The following is a 20,770-nucleotide window of genomic DNA, read 5'->3' as shown; positions in this document are numbered from 1 at the left end:
GCATGAAACAAAAATCTTAATGTTATTTTTTTCATTAAACCAAAATTTTAAAATAAAATGTTTTTACATCAAATCAAAATTTCTGGACTTCTTGTAGCAGTAACCACCTGCGTCCAATATTTGTTTTTGAGATTTGATTGAAAAAGATATTTTCGCAAAGAAATGTTTTTCATTTTACTTTTTTTTTCAACCTAAACAAAGCATGTTGTGACACATGCTACATAGAATTACTATTTGGGCATTTCTCTAACCTGGGACAGTGGGGAGTTGAACAGCGAAATGTCTGTTCACATTATATTTTAACTTCAGGTTACTACTCTCAGGAGAGAAGGAACAGTGAGAGGATCCACGAGCCTACTAGTCTGAGGGGGAAAAAACTATTAGTATAGAAGGCTTCTTGACATCTGGAGACCTCAACATTGAAGAGGTTGGATTTTGCTGCTTGTCAGGCTAGTCAAGAGTATGTACCTCGAGAGGGCACAAGTGATACGAGTTCATTAAAATATTAGTAAAACCGAGATGCAAAATTGCGCTGATGGATTAATACAATCTTTTGGAATTAAAAAAGAATTTCGCTAGGATTAATAGGGATTTTTTAAAACAAATATTTTATCACCACAAGCACTGTTCGTTAATGTGCGGTATATGAACATGTATTTTTCTTAATTATGACGTCAATATTCTACAAAATGTCAGAAATATATACAATTTAGCTTTTTTTTTTAATCTCTTCGATATTTTATCTTTTAGACGTAATCCACTACACTAGTTTACTCTAATTTATTTATTTATTTTTTCTCTCATAAAATGTATATACATGTATATATGACATCTAATTTACATAAGGAAAACACGCTGCTCTCCCCCATCATTATATATAGCCCCAATCCTCCGACTCTCTCGTCAATGACCATCCCTCTTGAAGAAGCCCGCATAAATCGGGCGAAACGTTGAGTATCCAGGTCCTTACACCTCCATTTCATTTCATATCGTCGGATTTAATCCAGCTCAACAATCATACAATTTAATAAAATAAAATACGCATCAAATGCGCTTGAAAGCCAAATCACAACGTAATATTAGAAAAATAAACAAATATTTTACTTGTTTGAAATTTATCATAAATATATTTCAGAGGTATACTCCATCTTCAGTGTGTTGTTTTGTTTCTTTTTTCCTTTTCCTCTTCCTTGCCATGTTGTAAAGTTGGAGAAAGAAGTCTGTTTGTAAAGAGCCGCGCGTTGTATCAAGCTGTTGTACTTTTAAATGTTTGAACTGTGCGTAGGCAACGGGAGAATAACGTCAAGGATGAGGGTCCGTAAAGAAACGTTTGAATATAATAAAATACACATCAAGTGCGCTTGAAAGTCAAATCACAACGTAATATTAGGAAAATAAACAAATATTTTACTTGTTTGAAATTTATCACAAATATATTTCGGAGGTATACTCCATCTTCAGTGTGTTGTTTTGTTTCTTTTTTTTTCTTCTTCCTTGACATGTTGTAAAGTTGTGATAAATTTCAAATAAGTAAAATATTTATTTATTTTCCTAATATTACGTTGTGATTTGGCTTTCAAGCGCACCTGATGCGTATTTTATTGTATTCCAATTAAAAGAATGTTTCTATATGAACTCTCATCCTTCACACAATTTAATAAATGTATTGATATAAATAATGTAGATCAAAAATTAAAAAAATAATTACATAATCTAGTTTATAGCTCTCTTAGTATAATATGGGTAATTTAAGAGAATTACAATTAAGCTGCCAATTATTAATCCTTCTTAAAAAAGAGAAGAATCCAAGTTATCCTCGATGGCCGTACGTCAAAATAATATGATATAAATGCGTGTGTATCTCAAAGGTCCATCCTTGGTCCTTTATTATTCCTGATATTCATAAACGATCTCCCTGATAAAATTGTTTCTGAGATGGGCATATTTGCTGACGACACCACGCTCTATAACAAGCACGTGGAAAAAAAACGAATGAGCACGTAACTAAAGCAAAAACATAGAAGAAGACTTCGAATCTGTAGTTGAATGGGGACACGAATGAATGGTGACATTTAATGCTGCTAAGATTGAACTTGTTTCCTTTAATAATTACAAGAAACCTTCTAAACCACCAATATCTATGGCTGATGATACATTACTTTAAAGTACTTCGCTCAAACTCCTCGACTTAACTTTCACATGGAACATGAGTTCGTTAGAACAGATATATCTGGAGCATTGCCGCGGCTGATGCGAGGAATGTTGGCTCTCTCTATCGTACTAGAAAGTTATTTACACCGGAATTATCCTGTACCTTTACAAGGCCACAATTCGCCCATTTATGGAGTATTATTGTCACATTTGGACTGATGCATCTGCTACTAGTCTCTCACACCTGGCCAGGGTTAAAAAAGAAAGTTGCCAGCCAAATAGGTCCCGAATTGTCTGCTAGAATTCAAACATCTTGCTGCTCAACTCCTTACACAGTATCCCTGCAATTATCTCCCAAATAGTACCACCCTACATCAAAGAGGCACTGTGCCTTGTCTGTAGTGAAAATGCAAAAAAAAAAAAAAGTTAAATACATAATGTGACTGATTGTTGAACACGGCTATGAAAGCCTATTAAAATATGTCTGCTTACATCGACATAAATAGTTATTAATTCTCCTATGGTTGTTAGATGAGCCACATCGGTAAAGATTCATATTTTATGTTAAAGGTGAATTGGATCTGGGTTTCGAATTATGTAACCGGTAGAATAATCATCATCCACGTTGATGATTACCGGAAACGGTGTAAATACTTATGTATATATATATATATATTTTGAAATCTTTAATTATACAATTTTTTATATGACATTTAATATAAGATAAGTATGCTAGGTAAAAAGGGATATTTACTTACCAGTAAGTAAAAGAACAAACTAGATAAGTTGAAAAAGATACTTGGAAAAATCAATTGTAAAATGATATTCTTCTGAAGGTTGAAGGTTCAATCCTCAGTGTGGTCGACCGAAAAATACAATTGCGAATTACTTAGGACTTCTATCCAGTCATGGCTGACGGAACAAGAGCATGCTACCCCCCTCTCCCCGTGGAGTAAATAAAGAGTTCCGCTCGAAATTCCGTCCATATTCCAGAGTTCGACAAACACATTCCCGAGTTCGACAAGATACACCTGAAGAAGGTGGGAGGTTACATCGACCGGAACGTTGTGAAAATCACACTCAAGATGAGAACAGTAGTCCGATGAATCCAAATAATAAAAATAAAATTTAATGTATAAACTTCAAGCATTTTTTTTATATAAAAAAAAAGAGAATATAAAAAATGAGATTTGGAAGGGAATCGGCAAACTAAAATACACCCCCCCCCAAAAAAAAGAAAAAGATAACTAAATAAAATGCCTATGTGGCCGGGTTAGTAAGACCCTCGCAACCTAATTCTAAGTGTGGAACGTCCACTGTTTTCCGACAAAAAGTAGAAAACAAGTAGGACCCCCCACTTCCGTCAGAGGAGTGGGGGTACCTGGGTTTTTTTTTTTACTAGGGGTGATCATTCAAAAACAAATTTCATCAGGATGGGAATATAGAGAGTGGACGATGTCTTTCAAGATAAATGGACGTATAGGGGCAAAATACCAGACACAAAACAAAGAGCGGAATGGCCATTTTTGGAAGCTTTCCTAGTACAAATAAAAATAAAAAGCGGGGAGAGGACAATACTTACCTTAGTCTAAGATCTATAAAAGTCTTTCCACTTAAAGTGTTTATACCTATCTAACCCTACTCTAAAATACTTATGATCAGGCTGGGTTCCGTAGGACCTAGCACCGCATGCCCAATACACTAGGGAGAGAACACACTCGCACTCAGCGCCTCGTCGGATGCACAAAATAATGCACCCACCTACTATCGAACTCCATGTGATGTAAACTTTTCCAATCGCATCTGATCTTTACTTTCAGCTGATACTTAAAATAAGCAACCAGATTCTGATCGGAAACAGAGCTAACCCCATAGACTCCGTGATACGTGGTCTACGTCACTAGCCTAGCTACTGCTAGGATCGCTAGAAACACCATTCGTTTCTCCCTAGTAAACGGCGGGTCCATGTTATTGACTACGTATGCTGAATCAAGAAGCACCGACAGTTCGGGGTCGCTGCGAGCCGTTACCTCTCCGACATACCCCCAGAGTCCCCGAAGTCGACTGCAAAGGAAGAATGCGTGATCTGTCGTTTTATCTTTGTTTTCGTTGCAGCGCGGATAGAAGGGAAACTCGTCTTCTCTTCCTCTCTTTTTGGCGAGTTTTTCGTAGGGTGGAAATGCCTTCCGGACAAATCTTCGCGCAATTGAAAATTCTGAATTATTTAAATAACTTCGACCAGACACCCAATTCCACTGCCAGAAAACCTCCACCCTCGACATGCGTAGCAGCTCAACCAGCGCATACTTTCTTAGATCGTGCAATGCCTTAAGGATAGTCCGACATTCGGCGAAGAAAAGCGTCTCCCCACCCGGTCTTCCAGCGAGTTGTTAGGTATGAGTTGAGGAAAGGAGCGCTCGACTGCAGGGGCCCATTGAGAATCGCGTAATGTTCGACTCAGGGAAGCCACCATTCAGCGTGTTGATGACACTCAAGGTCGGGTATTCCCAAGCCTCCCTCGCTAAAACTTTGCGTACAGACCTGTCTACAGACAAACGTCTTTCCCTTCTTCCAAAGAAGCGAGAAGAAGGTTACTCAAAAACCTTATGGCGGCACGCTGGCAGAGGAAGTACAGACATGCGGTAAAGGATAAATGGAAAGACAGAGCACGCTTCCGCACGACCCTTCAAGGAGAGTTTCCTTCGAATTCAAGTCCCCACAGACGATTCGACCTTGGCCTCTACCGCCGACCAATTCTTTTCCAGCTAGAGACACAGTCTAAACCAAATTCCGAGTATATGAACCGGGCCATCGGACCAACCAAAACCGCCCGCAAGTGTAAGAACCCCTGACCAGGCTCCACACCGCAGGTCAACGGACTTGCTATAGTTCACAACGGCTCCTGTGACGTTTTCATACTCAGTGAGCGCTTGAGTCGTCATTTTTCTGTCTTTACGTATAGATACACATACGGTGATGCCATCGGTGTACACACACTGACACACTGACTGAGAGACCGCAAATGACTCCGCGAGCCTACCATTAACCTGTACTGCTACCGTTGGTACAGGACAGAGACTCACTTGCGGAAGTCCGGACCAAAACTGGTGGCATCTCTAACAGAAACCATCGTCGACCACATCGAAAGTTTTTGACTGATCTAAATTGATCAACACAGCTTCTCTGTCGTCCTCTAACCCCTCTAAGATCGAGCGCACCAAGTGCAAATTGTTTTAAATCGATCTCCCCTTTTACTGCGTAGTTCTGATCCGGTGATTTTTGGGATTTAAATATAACAATTGCCAGAGGAGGCTAGGACAGTATCCTTAGATATATCTAAGGCCTTTGACAGGGTATGGCACGATGGTCTTTTCATGAAAATCAAATCTCATGATTTAGTGGACGAATACTTAATATAATTAGATCCTTCTTAAGTAAAAGAAGAATCTAGGTTGTCAATATGATATAAATGCGAGTGTACCTCATGGGTTGATCCTTGGAACGTTTATTATTCCTGATATTCATAAATGAACTCCCTGATAAAAATGTCTTTCAGATGGGTATATTTGCTGACAACACCACGCCCTATAACAGACATGAGGGGAAAAGAATGAATATGTATCCAAGGCAATGGCATAAACACTTCAGGAATACCCATAGTCTGTAGTGGAATGGGGACAAAAATGGATGGTCACATTCAATGTTGCCAAGACTAAGCTTCGCTCCTTTAATAAGTACAAGAAATCCGCACAACCACTAATAACCATGGCTAATAATACATTACGTGAAATTACTTCGCTCAAACTCCTCGGCTTAACGCTCGCGGGGAACATAAGTTAGGACAGATATATTGAAAGCATTGCTAAGGCTGCTGTAAAGAAGGTGGGCTCTCTCTACCGTGCTAGAAAGTTACTCACGCCTGAGAGGATCCTATACTTCTACAAAATCACAATTCGCATGTATGGAGTATTTTTGCCACATTTGAGCTGGTGCATCTGCTACTAGTCTCTCTCTCTCTCTCTCTCTCTCTCTCTCTCTCTCTTTCTCTCTCTCTCTCTTTCTCTATCTCTCTCTCTTCGACAGGGTTCAAAAGAGAGTCGCCTACCTAATAGGTCCTGCAGTATCAGCTAGGCTTCAACCGTTGTCCGATCGACGAAATGTTGTATCCCTCTGCCTTTTTTACAAGCATATAATAGGTGCTTCGACGAACTACAACCATTGTACCCCTTTGACGTAAATACCCCTGACAAACCCGACAAGCAGCAAAATCCCACCCCTACACAATAGAAATCTCTTGATGTAAGAAAGCCTTGTACTTCAATAGTTTCTTCCCCAGAACTGCTTGACTTTGAAATTCGCTTCCGGGTATCTGCTTTCCTAACTGAATTGGCATGCAGAAGTTCAAGTGTAATGTAAACAGACATCTTGCTGCTCAACTCCTTACATAGTACCTCAGTAAATTATGTCCCATATAGTAGCCCTCTACATCAAAGTGGTATTGTGCCTTTCTTGAGGGGAGATGTTAAAAATGCAATAAAAATTGTGTTCCATTTTTCTTTTTGGCTTTTTTTTTTCATAATTTTAAACAGGTTTTTCTAACTTGATTTTTAATAGGTTGCCATCGATTTCTGAATTGTAGTTAAAAAAGGCTGACCTTCTAAGCACACACACCCCATCGTTCGGGCGAATTGTTTTCTTAATTGTTTTTATTTCTTTATGATATAAAATTAACATACACATTACCAAAGTGTTAAAGCTTATTAATTGAGGTGAATAAATGTGAAATTTTTTCTCGTGTTTCCAACAAAATATATTTATAAAATGTTTATTATTTAAAAAAAAAAAAAAATGTTTCCAGCAACTTTATTATATCGACGACACTTATGTGGGTGTCTGTTTGTATGCCAAAATAAAAAAAATAAAAACCGCAAAACAAGCATTCACAAAGTTGGTGTGATTTTGATCAGCATTGTCCTAGAAGAATAATAACTAAAATTTGTAATAAATTATTTTTTGGGAGTAAACTTGATTTTTCAGCCATTTTATATACGTTTTGTGAAAGACAATGGCGCATTCAGCGAGGATTCTATATAAAGGGAATTTGTTTGTTTCGTTTTCAATTTTCTTATTAGTTTGTTCAAGCCGGGGATGGGGCATCCCACCGGATGCTAATTATTCACCTGCTATTTAATATATTTATTTACTTTTATTAACATTTTCACCTCAAACAAGGCTCATTGCCACTTGTATGTAGGGGGATACTACCAGGGGCATAAGCTGCAGGGGTACTATGTAGGAAGTTGGGCAGCAAGATGTCGGTTCACGTTATACTTGAACTTCTGCATGTCAGTAAAGTTGAGGAAGCAGGGTCCCGGAAGGGAGTTCCAAAGTGTAGCGGTTCTGGGGAAGGAACTACTGGAGTAGAAGGCTTTCTTACATCTAGGGATCTCTACTAGGTAGGGGTGGGATTTAGCTGCTTGTCGGGTTTGTCGGGGGTATTTACGTTGAGGGGGTACGAGTGCTTGCAGTTCGTCAGAGCATTCACCGTTAAAGTACTTGTAGAACAGGCAGAGGGATACAACATTTTGTCGATGGGACAGAGGCTGAAACTTAGATGATAGTTCAGGACCTATTGGGTTGGCGACTCTCTTTTGGATCTTGTCCAAGAGCGAGAGACTAGTAACAGATCTGTTTTAAGATTCTGACCGTTTCTTTGAATAAAATTGTTTGGATTTCACTTGCACTTGGTTCACCGGGTATATTGACAGGTAGATTTTGTAATTTTTTTTCATGAGTCCAGTTGCTCTTATAATTACTCGAATGATAGAGATCTTCCTAAGATTCCAGTTTCTTTTTATGGCATGCACAAAACTTTGGTATTTCGTAACTTTCTCACTCTCAGCTTTGTTTAATCCAGCATCATTGAGGACAGAAACATTTACTAAGTTTCCCCTTTCTCATTCTTGTCTCTCGGTTCCATGCAACGCTCCTTCATGTTTTGTCTCTGCAGCAGCCGTTTGACCCGCGCATGTGGCTCGTGTGTATTAATCTACACATTCAAGGGGGTTTCCTTAATATTTCAGCTGTTTTCATTATTGTTATTCGTTGTATCTTTCCAGCCATTCCTCTGAATCCAACTTTTCCAATGTTTTTCAAGAATAGTTCCTAGTTCTATTATTATTATTATTATTATTATTATTATTATTATTATTATTATTATTATTATTATTATTATTATTCCATGTATGCCAGTTGTATTCGCTAGAAATCCGATACACGTATTAGAACGGGACCAGCCAATTGGAAATAAATTGCGACTTGTCTTTTACGATTATCATAAATTCCTAACCTTCATAAACGTGCTTTAGGATTGAGTGAAAGTTCGTAGACTCGTGGCTAAATTCTTAATTACCCTCTAGTCCAAGTGATAAGAAACAAGAAAAGAGGAGAGAGAAGAACGTAAAAGAGAAAGGTTGTGCGACAGAGGCCGAACTGGGGGGTGAGATGATGGTGGGGATGTTTGCTTTAACTTTGATATGACAATTTCTTCCAGTGGGTAGACATTTTTGCCCCCAACCGGATTTGTCTGATTTTTAATGCCCGAGAGCACTAGGAAGATATTTTTAAATATCTTTCCTGGTGGACCTTGGGGGCAGGAGTTCACAGAACCTAGCTTATATAGTTCCACAAACAGGTGGTGTCCGTAGGGTCCGAATAGTGGCGGTCAACGAGGGCCAAAAAAATTAAAATAAATAAAAATATACATGATGAAATACGGCAGGGCCTGATACTTTTTGCAGGTCGTAGGGTCAGACGGTCAGTTGTTATACCAACCGAGGTTACTCTTGGTATTATATTCTTTACATAGGGAGTCAATTTTTATAAAGTCCGGCAGGCCACTCGAGGATAAGGGGTTATGTGTTCCAGTTGGTCGATGAGAAACCACGGCGGTGATAGGTAGTGGTGGAAATTTGGGAGAATTTGAGTATTTTAAGGGACAGCTCAGCAAGAACTTGTTTACATTGGACTTGAAAGCGACAAGTTGTAGTCAACTGGAAAGCACCGGGGGATAATTCTAGGAAAGTTGGATTTGTAAACAGTTACCATATGTTTCGCTTTCCGGAATCCATACCTAAAGACTTCACTGAAACTATTTATATATGTATTTCCGTATCCCTTATTTACTGTTTTTACCTATTCTTCTTCTTTCTCCATTTTCCTTTCTATCTTTCCTATTTTTTCGATTCTATCTTTCTTATTTTTCCTTTTTTATTTTACTATTGTCTCTTCTTAAATGATCCCCATTATTTCATAGTGATATATATATATATATATATATATATATATATATATATATATATATATATACATACAGGCGGTAAAAAGAAAGTCCGCACTTGTATTTTTTTTTTAAATTACAAATTTAAGCTAAATTTAATGTAACCGTTTAAACAAACTATACTTTGTTTGATTGGCCTTTTATTCTTCTATAATTTTTCCTGTTGACGTCAATTAAAAAAAAAACAACTTCAAATTGAGGAGGCAAAAAGGAAGTCCGCACAGAGGAAAATTGTTATTTAAATGTAACTTTAGAACATTAATGCAACAGAAATACAGCAGGAACACAATGAACTAGTTAATATTTAGTAGCATAGCCCTTCTGCAATTTGACAGCCGGCAATCTTTTGGGAATTCTTTGAATTAGACTGCAGCAATACTCCAGGGACAGGGCATTCCACTTTTCTTTAAACTTTGTCCAAAGTTCTTCCGAATTTGAAATTTTATCATTGCGTAGCTGTTGCTTGATGTAATGCCATACGTTTTCGATAGGATTGAGGTCTGGAGATTGTGCAGGCCAATCCAAACACAGAATATCATGCTCTTCCAGGAACCTCTTGACATTGCCAACTGTGTAAATGGGAGCATTATATTGCATGAAGATGGGATTCTTATCTAAATTCCGACCAAAAAGTAGGGTAGAAATAAAAATAAATAAAGAAAAACAAACAAACTCAATCATATTAAATTAAAAAGCCATCAACAAGGTTCGGACAATTATTTAGCCCGATACTGTCACTGTTTACAACAACACGTTTGCACTATAGATAAACTATTATAAAAAAAGCAAATAAATAAAATACGATATAATGATATAATAAAAATAAAGAATTTAGAAATATAAAATAAAGAATTGGAAAAAAAAACGCTAACCATATACTACCTATAAGTTCCGAGCGATGATTTGCTGCGGTACAGTTACTGCCTACAACAGCAAGTTTAATCAAAGTCAAGTAAATATCTGACGAAGAGATCTTTCTCGAAATATTATATAACACGGATACACCACCAGACCGACTTTCCCAGGTGACCACTGTGCAAATATAAATATATTGCGTATATGAAATGTATGAATATGTACACATGTATTTATAAGTTGTATTAATAAAATTTCTCACCTGCTTCAGCTTGTGTCTTTCCGTTACTTCTGCATTGAACCGCCTTCTACAATTCTATTTAACTACATACTATACAATGCTTCAAGCAAACTACACCCACCTCTTATATATATATATATATATATATATATATATATATATATATATATATATATATATATATCGGATTATATCTTAAGCAGATGTATTGTTAATAAAGAATTTTACAAAATGTAATAAAAAACATGTTGAATAATAAAAGCAAACGATTATTTGTAAATGTTAACATTTAATGCATATATAAAGTTTTTTTTATTAACTTTTATTTTATTTTTATGAATTTGGCAATATATATTCTAGGTAATTCAATGCGTAGTATAGGTACATTACTTTTTGCTAAAATTAGCCATATACGTTTACCCTGTCCAATTTAATTTTCTAAGCTAATGAATGCACCACTGTGCATTTATGAATACATATTTTAGAAAATATGGTGAGTTATAGCGTGCGTCGTTTCTTTTGGTAGCTATATATATATATATATATATATATATATATATATATATATATATATATATATATATATATATATATGGCCGAACCCGGCCACAGAAGCTATCTCTGGTTTCATTAGCAAGGACCTAATCCATCCGGCCACCATATATGCATATACACGCATCTCTTTTTCTTAAAATCAATCACCCCGATGCAGTTTTGGAATAAACGGATAACGTTGATGAACATATAATTTTGGTTTGTTCCTATTTCATCCGCCCATCATGTTTGACTATTTATTATTATAATTCTTATTACACGTGCACACACTCGCACACACACACACACACACATGCACACACGCACACATATCACACACACACAAACATATATATATATATACTTACAAATGTATATGTGTGTGTCTGGGTGTGTGTTTGTGTGTGACGGGTGTTTGTGTGTGATGGTATATATATATATATATATATATACTTACATATGTATATGTGTGTGTCTGGGTGTGTGTTTGTGTGTGACGGGATTTTATCTACTTCACGAGTAATTCTTTTTGGTTTCAGCTGGTAAATGTTGGCACCGAGCGATCCTGTCTCGGCTAGTTCTTTTTCTTGCAAGGTTTTCATCACGGAAGAAGTTTTGTTCGTTTAATTTTATGACTCTTTCTAAGTTTTCTGGCAGTGGGAAAAAGATGAGCAAGTGCTGTAGGTTGGTAGGTTTTGTTTTTTTATTGCTTCGAGTAATTCTATTTTTTGTGTGCAATTATTTTTGAAAAAAAATTGTTATTAATAGTTAGCATATTTCTTTTTCAGTTGAGTTTAATATTTTAGTATAAAAGATGATATGCTGTTGAATAGCACAGCTTTTGTATAGAAAGAAGAAAGATTATGGTTTTGTATTCTTGGAGTTGCTTTTGTTTTTTCGTTGTGATTTATTATGTATAAAAAATAAATTTAGTTGAACAAGAAGGTAACTTTGATAATGTTTGACGGGATTGTCTCCTTTTTACCATTGGAATCTTAAGGAAAGATTGTACAATTTTGTTTTTCTTTGTAATTAGAGGTTTCCAAATACTGTTGATATCTATGCTTGTTTTGATTGGTAATTTTCCCTTTTTTAGTATATGTGCTACTTCTTTAAGTTGTTAAATTTTCTGTCTTGCTTCACTGTCAATTATTTTTACCTCGTTCCATGAAGGAAAGTGTGTTCCTTCTTCTCTCCATATGTGATGAGCTAGTTCCGACTTTTCGACCTTAAACCCCCACTCAACCAATTTTCTTTTACACATACGAAACAAGGGTGAAAATAAAAAAAAACAACTCCAAGGATACGAAATCATCTACGGAACCAGTAACTTATTTCCTTTCTTTTCCAAATTCCAAGATGTCTGACGAAGGTCGGCGATTACACCGGCCGAAAACAATAGTCCGATCGAAAACAAGCGATATAAACAACCATTCCTCATCTAAAAAAAATCAGAACTGTGGTTGATTAATACTTTAGCAGATGTCAGTACATCATACGTAAATGACAAAGTCATCAGTAATGAAATAAGGCTACACAATTCCTCGGGAATTAAATCGAGGTGTTAAAAACGGGCAGTAAATCCCCTTAAAGTTGGGTCAGGGATCATATCCCTTTACGATTTGCCACGGTTTTAAGAACTGACCGATGGTTTAGGTTTGATACGACATGACATATGGCAAGTTTTTTAGTAGGTGGGTGAGGAGAAGCCGTATATTGGTTGCCTGAAGCGAAAAGAAATAGCAAAAGCCCGGCCACACGAACACCTGCACGCACCCAAGCGGCCCCTAATTGGTGAAAAGGTTTCGGGTTTCTCGATGGGAAATCTAGAGTTCTATCGCGATAAGGTTTCGTGAAGCCTGGTTTTAGAGTTGAGACAATTCGGAAAGATTTAATTATAAGGGCAGGCAAGCACTTATATTTTTATTGTTTTTACTTGTTTTCTATGGGAATCTCTCTCCTTGACTATTTAAAAAACGAAATCGAATTCTTTATATAAAAAGCGGAACGTTCATATTATTTTAAAATATCAGTAAACAGATAAATGTCTTTAAATTATTTCATCAGAAATGTTCAATAAGATTTCACTTTTGATTCCATTTTATGATTAACATTCTTTTTTCTAATTCTATAGTCACCGATTATCAAGACCCAGATGCCACTCAAGGATAAGGATCAATGATTGTCCGGTGAGACAACATCGTGATGATCGGTGCTGAAGGAAATTGGGTAGGAATTAATTATTTAAGATGACAGCTTATAAAAAATCATAAAGTTAGTGTTGAAAATGACCATGTTATAATCAGCTGGGAAGCAACTTCGCGGTATTGTGTTTCGCAGACTAACAGTTCTGGAAAAAAGCTCTGCTTTGTGAATTTCCTTTTAGTTAAAGGCACAGATAGAGAGTAATCGAAATTGTTGATAGTCGTTATCATTCAGTTTGAACACATATTATAGTGTTATTGCTCTTTTTATGATCTTGCAACGTAATTAGAAATATATGTTTTTTAAAAAATATTTTGCAAAAGAAAATACATATTCAAAGACTATGGCAATTTAAGTTACAATTGCTAATATTTTTCCGAAATTATCAATTAAATCGCATTGAATCCTTTTTTAACTGTAATTTTTTACCAACTCCTTTGGATGTCATTGTAGTATATGTACGGTAACCATTATCTCAGGTTTGTAAAACTATGCAACCGAAGTAAACGTATATTTGCATCGCGCGCGCGCACACACACATGCTTTTTATTTTTTAAATACGCATTTATATGTCGCTACACATTCATGAGCATGTTTCGGTCAGCTACTTTTGTATAAGTAGCATCGCCTAAAGAGGCTTCTACTGACTGAAACATGCTCATGAATGGGTGGCGACATATAAATTATTATGTAAAACAAATAAAAAGCGTATCCTTCCCTGCTTCGGTATTGAACACTCTTGTATGAACCTCATTAATAATTCATTCGTTGTGTCACCCTTGGTAAATATTAACTTGCAATATATATATATATATATATATATATATATATATATATATATATATATATATATATATGCTCCTATAAATTTATTTTTTGTGTGTATTGGTATTTATATTAAAAACCCTTTTTTCTATTTATTCAAAAAGAAAATACAACTTTCTTATATATAGATTGTAGAATTGCATTCACTACCAAAAAGATCTAACTAATTTGCATATTCTTTTAACTATTCATTTTAATTAATTCTCTATTAGTTTTTTTCGGTTTTCTTATGGAATGATAATCTTTAGTTAACTATTACGTGTTATTATATTCATATATATATATATATATATATTCTACATGATTTATACTTGCGTAATATTTACGTTAAAAAGTTTATAGTAAACATAAAACTCTTTTTCTATATATATGTATACGTATATATTTTTGTTTAATAAATTTGCCTACCAAACTCCTCTGTCAGTTTTAGTCTACAGACATGAAACTATAAGGTATTTGAATACTAGTTCAAATACCTTATATATTAATATATATGCGAAACTTTATATTAATATATTAATATATTGTGCGAAACTTTATATTAATATATTAATATATATGCGAAACTTTATATTAATATATTAATATATTATGCGAAACTTTATATTTGGGTTTTAGTCCGGCAAAATCGGTACAAAAGTGTGAAAATTAAAAACAAAAAATGAAATTTAGCATGTGAAGGCCGAACACTGGCATTACAAATATGCATGCATAACGTAATAGCTATTGATTCATGTTTTAATTTTTAGCCTTGCAGCAAACATGTCTTCATAGCTCAGTCATTAACAGCAGAGGGAAAATCTGTCGTAAACTAAATGTTTTGGTTTCGATTCTCGGGTGTGGTGCTCGAGTCATTTTTTTTAAAAATGATTACTATATATTGGGTCCAATATAATAATAAATACAAAATCTGGATTAATCAAAATATCATATTTAAGCGTATTTTATGACCGGGCAATGCCGGGCGCCCTGCTAGTATATATATGTTCAGAATAATTCTTTATTTCATGAAGTTACTTTATTTCCTATTTTGGTGAAGATTAAATTTTCAAATTTTCACGGCAATAAAAGCCCATTAGGAATTTCAACACAATTTTTGTCTCACAAACCTTATACCAATATTGAGTACAAGCTAAGTTATTTAGTGAATATATTGGAAAATCTAACCCGTTGTATCACCCATCGAGCTCGGGATAAATTATTTGAATTAGTAAAATCTGAGCATAGAAAGACAATTAAATATAGAAAATAGAAAAAGACAATTCTAAAATTAGTTACGTTCTGCTCGCTATATAACTCTTTATTCCTCTCTCTTTCTTAGCCTCTTTGTCATTTTATCTTTTTTTTCCAATTCTAGGTAAATAGTATTACATGTTGTGTTGATATACTTTGTCTATAACAGAAAATTCCAATTATTTTATTCTTTCTATTTTGTTTTAGGTTCAACTCTTGAGAAACCGAGAGATAGAAAGAGGATAGAAATCGAAAGAAAAGAGAAAGAAAGATTGAGAAGGGGAAAGAGTGACGTAATTGTGAATGGCAGTGTATAAAGTAGGAATGAGGTTCGAACAACATAATTAATATAAAGTTGGCACGAGGTCGGTAGTTCATATCAAATTACGGCTAAAATTTTCAGACTTAAAAAAAAATCCAAACAATATACATTACCACTTAGATGTAGGGGGCTACTATCAGGGACATAAGCTACACGAGTACTATATTGGAAGTTGGCCAGCAAGATGTCGGTTCACGTTACACTTGAACTTCTGCATGTCAGTACAGTTGGGGAAGCAGAAACCCGGAAGGGAATTCCAAAGTCTAGCGATTCTGGGGAAGAAACTACTGGAGTAGAATGCTCTCTTACATCTAGGGATCTCAACTTTAAATTTTAATTTGACAAATATTTGAGCATATATTTTTATGATAGACATAAACAGAAGAAAAGCTTTAAAGCAACAAACGTCGATTAACTCAGCTTTAAAATAATGATGCACAATTAAAGGTATATAAAAAAAAACTACATTGTTTTCTTGCTAAACTAAAACTAATTCATTTGAGTGATCCTATTAATCAAAATACTGATGGCAAATATCAAGGAACGATCTTCTACTGTTCACATCTTGAGTATTACTCTTACAACGGTTCGGTCGATGTAATTTTTATCCTTTCTCAGCAATATTGAGAAATCTTTCTGTCGAACTCAGGAATCTTTCTATCGAATTCGGAAATCTGCACGGAGTTTCGCACGGAACCTTTTAATTAAGAACCCGTGGCACAGTGAATAAATAATTGGTAAAATTTAGTTGTAAAGTTACACTCTTTTGAAGGTTTAATCCAGAGAGAGAGAGAGAGAGAGAGAGAGAGAGAGAGAGAGAGAGAGAGAGAGAGAGAGAGAGCGACACTCAAAATACAACTGCAAATTACGTAGGACTTCTATCTATTCATGGCTGACAGCATAAGAGCATGACAGCCCTCGTTCACAAAAATAAAGTGCTCTGTTCGAAATTCCTCGCAGATTCCGTAGTTTTACAGAAATATCTTTTATAGATTACTACCATTTCAGTCCGGCGTTGCCCGGGAGTTTAGATGTGTATGTTGAGCAAAAAATGTAAAAAGCGGTCAATTTTTTAAACGTTGACCTCTATTATGACCCCTTAACATTTATTGTTTTGGGCTCAATTCAAGTTAAGTTAGATCTATATCCAAGGAACCTATATCTAAAATTTCAAGTGTTTAGACTCCAAATTCTCGGAGGGGTTTGGTAGAGTTCTCAAAGGTCAAATCATTGAACTTTGACCCCTTAACAACCAAATTTCTGGCCGAAAACCGATCACAAAGATTTTCCCAAATCTCAGTACCCTGTATATCTAAATTCGAGTCTGTAGACTTTAAATTGACAGAGTTATTGTGTAGGGAAATGTACACACACAGATACACACACAGATACACACACAGATACACACACGGACACGTTCACTTTTATAGATATATAGATTTTATTTTTATTTTTTAGAATCGTTTGAGATTAGGCTTCATAATCAGTAGATTTGGGTCGCGCAAAAGGAGTTAAATTTGTTTTCGTTTACAACTAGTGTATTCATTTTTTTTTTGCGGACTTTTGTTGTTTCGCCACGTTCCGGCTAACCCATCCTCTGGCCTTCATAGTCATTGCTATATCACCACGTTTCGGTCAAATCTGGCATACTTCAGGTGGTTAATCGTCACGGGACAATAGAAGACCAGGTAAGAACACAAAATTGGATTTCTAAAACCAGAAAATCCAACCTTGATGCAGGTGAGTATTATCTGAAGCTAACAGTTTCAATCCTACCTAAAGCAGGTCAGAGAATTAAGTGGCCAAAACGTAGTGAGACAACAATAAGTATCGAAGGCAGTAATTACTGAGGATGCAATTACAATAGCATTCCTATTTGGTTAAACAACTGAAGAAGACCAGACGATGAGTTGACGTAAACGTAGTGAAACCACAGTTATGAAGACGACAGTACGCGAAAAAAGCAAAAAAAGCAACAACAAAAAAACGAATATATCTATATAATATCTCAAAGGATCAAAATAATAATAATAATAATAATAATAATAATAATAATAATAATAATAATAATTCTGATTTCGCTTATGAACGTCTCTCTGAAAAGGGAGGGGATTCATTTCCAGAGGATTTCCCTTAATCCCGGCTTCAAACCAGGAGCTTCAAAGACCAAGGGTTTTCCTAAGGATGTAGGTGGTACCTATAATTGCAGAGGTTTGAAAGCCGCCTAAAACATCGGGGATTTGTAGTTTTTTCAATTGTCCTTCCAGACGACATGATACTACTCCTAGTGTACCAACTACGACCGGGATTATTTGTGTTTTAACCCCGTGTATACGCCTTATCTCCAAGGCCAATGAAGCATAATTGCTCCACTTCTCATTCTCCTTCTCTTTCACATTCCTGTCCCAGGGTACTGAGAAGTCTACAATCTGCCAGTTTTTTGAGACCTTGTCAATGACGACCAAATCCGGACGATTATGTTCCAATTGCTTGGTTGTTATGACACTTTTGTCCCACCATACCTCTACCTTGCCATACTCACTTGTTCTCACTTCATCAGGCACCTCCTCAAACCATTTTCCAGCACACTTCACCCCAACCCTCTTACACACCTCCCAATATATCCGGAGTCCCATGCGATCGTGTCTTTTGCGGTAATCTCTCTGGGCCAGTCAACTACACCCTGCTGCAAGGTGCTCAATTGATTCTGAGGTTTTACCACAAATCCGGCATTCTGCAGCAATTTCCTCTCCTAGAACCACTTTTTTGAACAATCTTGTTCATAATGCCTGTTCTTGTGCTGCACAAACAAAAGCTCCAGTACTCTTAGCCAGATACCCAGCTCTAAGCTATTGCCATGATCTTTCATCAGCCACTTCTGCTATATCCTTGAAGAACCTTTAATAATAATAATAATAATAATAATAATAATAATTAATAATAATAATAATAATAATAATAATAATAATAATAATAATAATAGGGACGGACCCGCCAATGAAAGACCAGATAAAAATACACAATTGGATATATAGCGTGTAGTCTCTACGGCTCCAGGAGAGCATTGTCTGAAGATAGCGGTTTCAATGTTGCCCAAAACAGGACAGAGGATTAGTTGGCCAAAGTCTGATAAGACAACAATAACTATGGAAAGAAGTAACAATTACTGGAGATACAGTCACATGACTCAGCATTCCTATCCAATCACGGTTAATCACCCGAAGAAGGCCAGAGGATGAGCTGACCGAAACAACAACAAAAACACATATGAGCTGGTGAAACAATAACAACTATAAACATGAGGATGGATAACAGTCTGAAAAAAAAAGATCCCCTAGTTGATTAGAAAGAAATACACCTGAAGAAGGTCGGAGGTTACATCGACCGAAACGTTGGGAAAACAGCACTCAAGATGACACAGTAGTTTGAAGACTCGAAATAATACAAATAATCAAACAGTTGGCAAAATACTCAATTCCATCATTGTACCCAACCCTAAGCATCAAGCCGACCGCCCGCTGCTGCATTAGTCATCGGTGTTTATTTTTAACAAACCTCTCAACCTCCGTCGTACGAAATTATGACAAGGTTTTATTGTACATTTAAAACTTGTCCCATGTTAAAAAAAAAAAAAATCTGACGCATCTCAATTTTCGAAAATTCCCAAAAGTATAAAAAAAAGGCTAAAAACTAAAATAGTGAAACAATAAAAGGGCGTTGAAATTTTATCTTATGGTGTGGGAGTTTATTACCCTCGCGCCTCGCATGACTCACAACGGATGCAGCAGGTCAGCTTGATCAGGATGCATTTATAGCATTATAAGTCCGACTACTACGTTAAGCAGCAAAATCCCCCATCTTTACTGTAGTGGTAATCGGGTGCTGAATAGCCTTCCCTTGGCCTTCCACTTACAATGCACTAGGAAATTTGATTTTTGGTATATTTTTTCTAGATTTCCCACTCCCCAACACGAACTGTTTTTCTTCTAAATTCAAGAACTTTTTATTTTCCAATGAATTGAACTTTTTCACTCCCCCCCACACATTTTATTTTTAAAAAAATATGCACACACACACACACACACACATACAAAAATTGTATATATATCCTTTTTGCAAAAGATATAATTTTAAACTAAAATATTTCTCAATATTGAATCATAAATTTTTTTTGGTACTAGTTTATACACATTGGTTCTATTTGTTTATTCTGAGTATTTCAGAAAAATTCATGCAATAATTTTTTAAATATACATGAATAATTGTAAATTTTTTTCCGTTCCTTATATTATGGCCGATACTGTATATATATATATATATATATATATATATATATATATATATATATATATATATATATATATATATGTATATGTATCTATATATATATATATATATATATATATATATATATATATATATATATATATATACGAATAATCAGTTTTTATCTAAACAAACCACGAATACAATACAACAGTCTTAGAGTTAAAAATGAAATCATAACACAAATTTGATGCTTTCTATTCGTTGCGATGACGGATTTATACACGCACCATATATATATATATATATATATATACATATATATATATATAAATATATATATATATACATATATATATACATATATATATATATATATATATATATATATATATTATAATTATTTGAACTACTGTTCTCATCTTGGATATTATTCTCACACTGATCTGAATAGTGGCACAACGGATAAAGTGCTTTGTGTGATCAGTTCTAAGCAATAATATTTTGGAGCTTAATAGTTGAATGTTCAATCCATGCATTATTTAAAATATAATTAAGAATTTCTTAATATTCAAATTGTTCATAACAGAATAACAACAATCTAACCCTGTAGGTTAAATACAAAGTTCAGTATGAAATTTCATACAAATCTCTCAGTTTGATAAGACATACCTGAAGAAGGACAGAGGTTACACCGGCCGAAACGTTATAAGAATAACATTTAAGATGAAAATAAATTTAAATATTACCGATCATGTTGTCTCTCATATACCTAACACGTATTAATCCTTATCTTAGA

The sequence above is a fragment of the Euprymna scolopes genome, chromosome 6 (assembly GCF_053919585.1).
Source record: "Euprymna scolopes isolate OS-2025 chromosome 6, ASM5391958v1, whole genome shotgun sequence".
NCBI lineage: Eukaryota > Metazoa > Mollusca > Cephalopoda > Sepiida > Sepiolidae > Euprymna > Euprymna scolopes.
This window is presented reverse-complemented; position numbering follows the sequence as displayed.